The 8,092-nt window shown below is 40.4% G+C and overlaps 1 long non-coding RNA gene across 1 annotated transcript in view; it reads right to left on the reverse strand.

Moving 5' to 3' along the window:
• Positions 1 to 8,092, reverse strand: part of LOC106033648 (uncharacterized) — a 129,585-nt gene that overhangs the window by 120,557 nt on the left and 936 nt on the right. The window contains exons 2-3 of the long non-coding RNA XR_010834243.1: positions 6,521 to 6,830; positions 5,506 to 5,585 (exon numbers count right to left, since the gene is read on the reverse strand). This is a non-coding gene — a long non-coding RNA (uncharacterized lncRNA). The remainder of the gene's footprint in view (positions 1 to 5,505; positions 5,586 to 6,520; positions 6,831 to 8,092) is intronic.

Consider the following 8,092-nt stretch of genomic DNA (forward strand, 5'->3'; position numbering starts at 1 on the left):
GTTGCTTCATGCTGCTTGTAGTCAGCCTGTGGAACTCACTGCCTCAGGGTGCTACAGACAATAACTGCTTCACATGTTCAAAAGTGAATACACAAGATGACACAAGGAAAAAAGCCTACAAAGAAAGCCTGCCAAACACGAATACTCGAATCCTGGGCTGCAGCTGAAGATGAAGAGGGCAGACTGGTAACGTATCCAAACATGCCTGCCCTCCCCTTACACTGTTAGAACAGCACTACTACCATTGCCAGAAACAGGACCGGACTAAACTGAGCAGTGACATGATCCACTAAGTCTGTTCTTATGTTAACAATATGTCTGCAGAAATATCTAATGGGATGTGTGATTCTGAGACAAGGCTGTTGCATACAGACTCACCAAACAACACCAGCTGCTGCACAAGACCGACTGCTCTCCAGCTCTTTGACTCTACCAAGAGCTTGGACCACAGAAGAAAGCAAGCTCAGTGCTTGCTCCAAATCACCTTTCTTGGCTTGTCGTGGTAAGCAGAACCAGAAGCAGCAGTGGAAGAGAAGGGACAGGAGGAGGAATTTGTCATTTTTTCTTCCCCTACCAGAAGGCTTTGTCTCTGCTAGCACCGAGAAACAGAAGACTTGCTCTAGCTGAGAAAACTTTTGCAATTGACAGAACCTTTAAAATTGATTCAGAAAAAAGGTAAACTGAAAATTGTTCATAAAAATATGTATCAGCAAACCAGTCTGCACTGAAAGAGCCTTCTTGTAAAGCAGGAGCAGGACAGCAGCTGGAGACCTGGCTGCCATTTCAGTCCTCTGCTTACAAAGAGAGCAGAGCATGGAAGAAATCATGAAAACTTGCATATACTATGTACATCGTCTTTGTGATTGCTGATTATGTTTATCAGTGATGACTGACCACAAAGAAATGATGCTTCCAGTGGTGGGGAGACAAACACATAAGCTAGCAGCATTTAAAATGGATGAGAAAACTCTTAAATCATACGGAATTCAGAATATCTGAGAATATGAGGAACAAAATGTAGCAACATGAAGATATAACAATTGTTCTATGCTGAGGGAAAAAGTTTCAGCCCTATCACATTTGTCCCCCTAGCTACAATATGCTTCTTGTGAAAGATACAGTATATCTATATATTTTATGTTAGAAATTAAGCTATCAATATACTTATTATTTAAGGTATAATAAAAACTCATAATTTGTCTTAGAAAATTAAAAATGCTATGTGTCTGCATGTATAGCAATGACAGAATTCCCAGAAAATATGTGAAGTTTTAAATAGCCTTCATTTCACAGTGGAGCTTTTTAAAGCTAGCATTGTGAAGGGATAATCAGTAGTGACTCACCATCAGTTTATGTGAGCTTGGAAGAAACTAAGTCCTCATACAAAAATACAAAACTGCATTTATGTTGATGAGATCTCTCATGAGAAAGCAGTGGGGGGACTGCACCAAAGCTCTCTAAAGAGACATTCTCAGAGTTTGCAAGAATTTTATTCTTCAGTTGTCTGCGCTGCTCAGTTTGAACAGTAATAGTTCTGTCATCTCCTTGACAGAAGCACAGAATTGATTTTGTTCCTTCATCTCATGTAGAGCTTACAGTGTTTCCAGAGGAAAGACAGGCGTCTGCACACATAACTTGTGTATTAGTCTGGATATAATTTACATTAGCTCTACCCAAAGTGTAAACTAGGAGAACCAATTTGTCAAGGAGTTCCAGCTGAATTTCAGCCAGTTTTTGTAAATTCCAGGTTCACAGAGCTACCTATCCAGATCATCTTTTTGGCATACTGCCACTTAGATATATTTTACCAGAATTATCTGCTCTTCAATTTGTTGCCCTCCCTCTTCGTTGCAGAAGAGGCAACAGTCTTATGCTTCACTGTCTAGCCAGGCTGCCACAGAGGCCCTCCTCCAGCTCCCTGGGGGGTGTTCTCTGCTCCCCGCTTTTTCACTTGAGGTAAAAGCACACCCATGGAGCAAGCAAGCAAACTGCTCCCCCCCCTAGCTTCACCCCTGAGGCTGCACAGGGGTGATGGGAGGAAAAGAGAATTTCAAGGAGCATATCACAACACACACAGTTAAAGTAACAAAAGGTTAGCATCACAGATATTGCACCAAAAACCAAAGGTACTTTAAAACACAAGGACTCTCCTCTAGACTGATGCACAGCAACATAACCCAAAATAAACAAGCAGGTTTTTTTTTTTAATTTTTTTTACAACACACTCTCTTACACATCAATTTCTGAAACACAAAAACATTCTCAAATCAACACCTATTACATTGTAAATAATGCTAGTACATGCTGATGTTATCTGGTGAAACAACTTGGTAGCCTGTAAGACAGAATTAAATGTGTCGCTTCTCTGGTATGTCAATAATAATTATTTTTCTAATGCTTGTTTAGTTATAGGAATACATGAAAAGAAGCAATCACATTAGAGAAAACATGATTTGATGTTGTTTGTATACAAATGTTTATGTACTGAGAGTATGTTTCATCTCCTGAGATATCACTGAGGTTACAGAACTTGCAGGTAATAACCATAAGAATAATATTATAATCATAAGAATAATAATTTCCATTTTTATTTATGTAGAACGTAAATTCCTAAGTGCTTACTAACTCAAGGTCATCTGAAAGTTGCCAGAGAAGCAACAGTTTCATTAGCAATGCAATGAAAAAAATAACAACAAAACTTGAACAAACCCAGGAGACTCACTAAAACCGCAGAGGCTGCAACACAAAGGCTTCATCACACAGCTCGATCTCCAAAACAGTACAAGAGAAGTACACCAAAATGATGGCAGGCAGTGGATGAAGCCAAGTCTCAAGACAGCCAGAGTGCAGAGCCAAAGTAAAAAAGCCATAGAAAACAGTCTTAAACGAGGGGGGAAGCATATACTCCAGAGTAAGTACTAGCACAAGGTTTTCTTTAAAGTGCCTGTGTCAACAGAAAGGGCAGCAACAACAACACAAAAGGGGAAGCAAAAGTCAACCTGAGAGGGACCAGAACTCCATGGTGTATAAAACTGGCAGGAGAAGAGTTTAGAAATTGCAAGCAAGAAACCATTTTATGTTTTTGGTTCTCCTTTGTCCAGAGAAAAAAGACCTTGCCTTTCCTATATTTCAGGGAAGAAAAAAAAAAAAAAAAAAGAAGGAAAAAAAAGAAATAGACAAAAAGAAAAAAAGAAATACTTGAATACAGTATTTAACTCTCCCAGATGTTTTCTGGTGAATTTACCTGCCCCACTGATACAACACTGCACTAGAATAGAAAAGGAGGGCACATCTTTGGTCTATTCACAAACTGATGGAATGGTAGGGATGGAACAGAGCAGCCTCAAGTGGTCATGGTGCAAAGTTACAGTTATCCATATGCCTCCCCACATAAATCTCAATATTTTGCTCTTTTTTTTTTTTTGTCCACCCTGCACGCAAGCTCTTTGTTCACATGCCTCCAGCATGCCTGATGTATTTGCAGAGCACCCCCGATTCTCCATCCTTTTTAGGCTATATGCAGCCTTCTGAGTTTCACAGCCTTAAGATGTTCTAAAGACTGCGTATATCTCAATATCAAACAATTTATACAAAGAAGCTTCTCTACAGCATTTGATAAGACTAATTACTGGCTAGTAACAGCCCTGCTCTGGTAGCTGTTTTGCTTCTAAAAGAGGACTGCAGTACAAAGAGACTTATCCTAGCCTTTGAGATAAGGGTTTCTGAAGTGATCAGTCTAGGTAGCCAACCAGCATGAGACGTCCGTTTCTGTGATACCAAAAGCACTGGCATTTATGATACATTCCAATTGTCTTAATGAGAACTTTTAACCAAAAGAAAACAGTTAACGCATAGAGGAGAGTTCAAATACTACTGGAGAAGACCTTTCTGACTTAAATCTTAATAATAATAATAATAATAATCTGGAAAGTTTCATTTTCAGTTTGACAGATTCCTTTGATGTCCTGAACAGATGATCAAATCATCCAGTGAGCAAGCTAAGACCATGAGAAGTGGGGTATAATTTCACTGTAGCCAAAGAGACAGCAGATTAAGTGAGACAAGTAAGTCTTTGGGCCCAAAGATGGGAGGCACAATTTTATATGGTTGAGCCAACGGGAAAAGAGAAACCCCCAGGCACCAAAATGAACAGATCCAATCTTCTCCAGCTGACAATATTATACTCTCCTTTCATCAGGTATTCATCTGAGGACAAGGGAGCAAAATTACCACCAAGGAATTTCCACCTTTTTTGACATTGTAGGTAGCCTAAGTCAAGCTATGCCTTTGCCAGGCTAGGAATACAAGCAAAGCTCCAAAGCAAATGAGACCCACACGACCACCAGGAATAACTTTATTTCACAGCTAACACAAAAAATATTCCGCAGTTGTAATCCCCATAGAAGACAGCAGCTTCAGATGACTCCCCACCCACACCTACCTCCCCTTAACTCTGTAGCCCAAATGCTTTTCATGGTCTGTCTAAAATAACCTCGTCACTCACTCAGAGACTGCAATATAGCTGGAAGCAGCCAAACAGTGCAACAGAAAAGCTGGAAGCTTCCCACATTCAGCTCACAGACGTGTCAACACTGAAGTCTAACTATGAACCACCAAAAAGCATACACTGTTCACAACTTTGCAGCTTAGAGTGAATAAAGAAATATTCACCGTATGCGCAAGGCCAGAACATGAAGGCCAAAAGCTCTAGAAGAAATTTGACTCACACCAGCTTGTGTTGGCTAACACACACTATTCCTTCAAAGCTCAATCACTTTTCCTGTTTGTCACAAAAGGCTGCAACTGAGTTGTATCTTTCAGGGATCTTCAGAAGTATTCATAGCAGAACATTTCACTCTTCATGTACTTCAGGGAGCTGAGGGCCAGAAATCAAAATCCTTCCCCTTTTCGCTGGCCTAAAACCATGAATTAACCCACCAACCCTTCCTCAAGTCATGAGATTAGCTTGAAAATAATACTTTGCCATGTGTTTATTTGTCTTATAGCATTGGAAGTTGAGATTCACTTTTTCAAGCTTTCTTTGCAAATATTTATTTGAGAGAAAGGGAAAACAAGATAGGATTCTGGTGCAGCTAATGTACTTCAGGAAGCTGATGCTTTAAGAAAAACAGCAGCCATCATGAGAGTTGGCAACTCTCAAATCACTGCTTGTGGAGAAAAGAATATTAAATGGCTATCATCAATCTATCTAGATCTAGGAAGTGAGCCATGAAATGCTGACAAAGGGGAATATCTGGTCTGACAATGACAGTGTATTTATCTTTTAAATGAAAAATAATGGAGTTATACTGAAGAAACTTATTTTAACTCTGCAACAGTAATATATCTATCTCATCACCTTAGGATGATATCTGAACATCCCAGGTTAGGGGAGTTTATTTTACCAGCTCTTTTAGAGACCACCATTTTACACAGATAGCTACTCTAGCTTCCAAAGAGCCATATGAGCAGCATGATCAGAAGAACAGGACTGTGGAAACCAACCTTCTGAACAGCTCTAGCACAGCCTCCAATCGCAGTAGTTGTCCAGGCAGTCAGTTACCTCTTCATCCTCCACTTCTGTTCTGCCAAATAAAGATAATACCGGTTTACCAAAAAAATGTTGTGGATTTTCTTGAGGATGAAAACATCTTCACTTAATTTGCTCCCCAGCACATTAGGCCTTACCATCAGGAGCATTACTGGTGTATACTTACACAGAGCATCCCATGAAAAACACGCAGCTCTATCAAGGATCACATACTGGCACAGAAACCATACCACTAGGGTACAGCTACCAGCAAGCTGCACTCCTATGAGCTCTAGGGCTGTCCGAGTGCACTCATTCAACCCCAGATTGGGCTAATTTTATACAGATATCAACGTAGGACTGAAATAGTAGCTCACAGCTTTAGTTAGAAGAAAAAAAATGCAAGTGCACATATAATTAAGGAAGCCAGAGAAATTCAAAATTCGCTGTACAGGTATACAGAAATGCTAACGTTCTACCTCACCTGTGGAAGAAGAGCACCTGCTGCCCAGAGACAGACCAGCTGATCCCAATGTACATTTTCTCCCATCTGGCCCATCAGCCTGTCCATCAGACTCTAAATAGCTCACAGGTGGAGTCAGATCTCTAGACAGCCCAACCTCCTTTTGCTTTAAGTCATAGCAAAATAAAACAGTCCTCCTTTGAACGGGGGGCATTCAGATTTATAACAGTTAGTTTACATCAGAATATGGACAACAGGAAAGGAACTATGGCTGCTGTAGTCTGGGGCTACCTCACCCTCTAAGAGCTTTGTGCTTGGGCAGCCATGGGAGACTCTGGCATAGCCCATTAAGTGGTAGGTCATTAGTGTTAGCAACCTGAATAGCAAACCTCTGCCCTTGTCTCTCCTTCAGAAGCTCTGAAAAATTTATTTACATATTATTTTTTGCTACTAAGGGCTTGGGCTTTATCTTAACAGCAGCCAAAAATGCAGCAGCACACATAAATCTGAACTATTAGTTGACTCACCTCAGCCTTGCAGAAGGCTCTCAGACTGAAATAGCCCAGACCAGGCAGCCAGCCATGCTGAGGCCAAAATACAGTCTAGCTGTGCGTATTTTTGCACTGGGTCAAGCACACAGATATGTAGCACATGGTTCGTCACGCTGAAAGACTTTGGGTTTTTTTTCCGTCTATTTGTTGCTTTCTCCAAGGGTGTGCTTTGCAAGGAGGGCGTGAGCACAGCAACCTCACTCACAACTTCTTGGGAAAATAAGTAGGCTTCAGTCTTCAAAATCAAAGCTCTTGTTTGCTTCAGCTATGCAAGGAGAGGGGGTGCCTGCAAAAAGGAATTAGAGCTTGAATGCATAGCAAAACCAGACCATAGTAAAACCTCCAAATCCTGAAATCACATGACTAAGCTTTCCTAATTACACAGCAAGCACTATGCTGTACCAGAGAAGTCACTCCAATCAGAATGGCAGGTCCATGAGCAATTTAAAGCAGTAAAAAAAAAGAGTGCATCATCAAAAAATTATCTAAATTGAAGTGAAACAGCAGATATTAGAAAATTTTGCTGAGGTTCTAAGAGTAAGTAAGTGATAAGCTCGAAGGGAAGGAGCCAGGTAATGCCAAGGAAGCTGCTTATCCTGATAATGAAACCCTTTCTGTTGACCTATCTAGGGAAATGGACACTGGTAATTTAGACAAGAAAATTTGTACCGTTTTATTACGGTGGAAAGTGGGATTTGGAAGAAAATCCTATCCTTAAATCTTTCAAAACCAAAATGATTTATTTCCTCCTGTAAAGCAGGAGCAGCAGCTGCCATAACTCTACTTTGGTATATGTTTCAGAAAGCATGGATAACTCATTCTCTGAAAGGTACTTGTCACCTCTAAAAATGTTGACTGTTAAAATCATTCTTACTGTGGTAAGCAAAATAAATAAATAAATAAAATTTAGGCCACAGAAGGTTCCGAAACGGGCAACAGCAATTGTGAGTGTTCATGTTCTAATGGTGGCTTCAGGATTGTTTACTCTTTCCATTTTACTGCAGAAGAAAAATAACGATTTTATCACCTTATCTCATCTTCTGTATACTAGAGAGAGGCTGATCATGTGTTAGCCGAGCAATAGGGATGTAGGGAACAAGATTTTGGAAGGATTAGATGCAATGAAGCAAAACACCATTTTCAAGTTTGCCCGTGTTTTTCACAACTGTAAGCATTAGCCCTGCACCTAATAAATGATTAATAGCAACACAGGCACCTCAAAATGTCATTTTGCATAATGGGATTGAAAACGTTTGTGGAGACACGTCTGTAAGAGATTTAGTGGAAAACTAACTCTTTTCCTTTCTGAGTAACCAGTGGCTAGGGGAAGCGGGGGGAATGGCTCTATAAAGCCATGTTGCTAAAAGACTGTATTTTACCATTTAATCCTCAATTATACACATGACTTCATTGTGAAAAGGTCACCAGACAAAGAATTTTAGTTAACCAGCTCCGAAGGGAAGGATTGCGTGGTCGGTCTCGGCCTTGCTGAATAGTTTACCTAAATAGCACGAACATCTCTTCCGCCCAAGGGGGGACAAGGCCGGT

Source organism: Anser cygnoides, chromosome 11 (genome assembly GCF_040182565.1).
Source record: "Anser cygnoides isolate HZ-2024a breed goose chromosome 11, Taihu_goose_T2T_genome, whole genome shotgun sequence".
Lineage (NCBI taxonomy): Eukaryota > Metazoa > Chordata > Aves > Anseriformes > Anatidae > Anser > Anser cygnoides.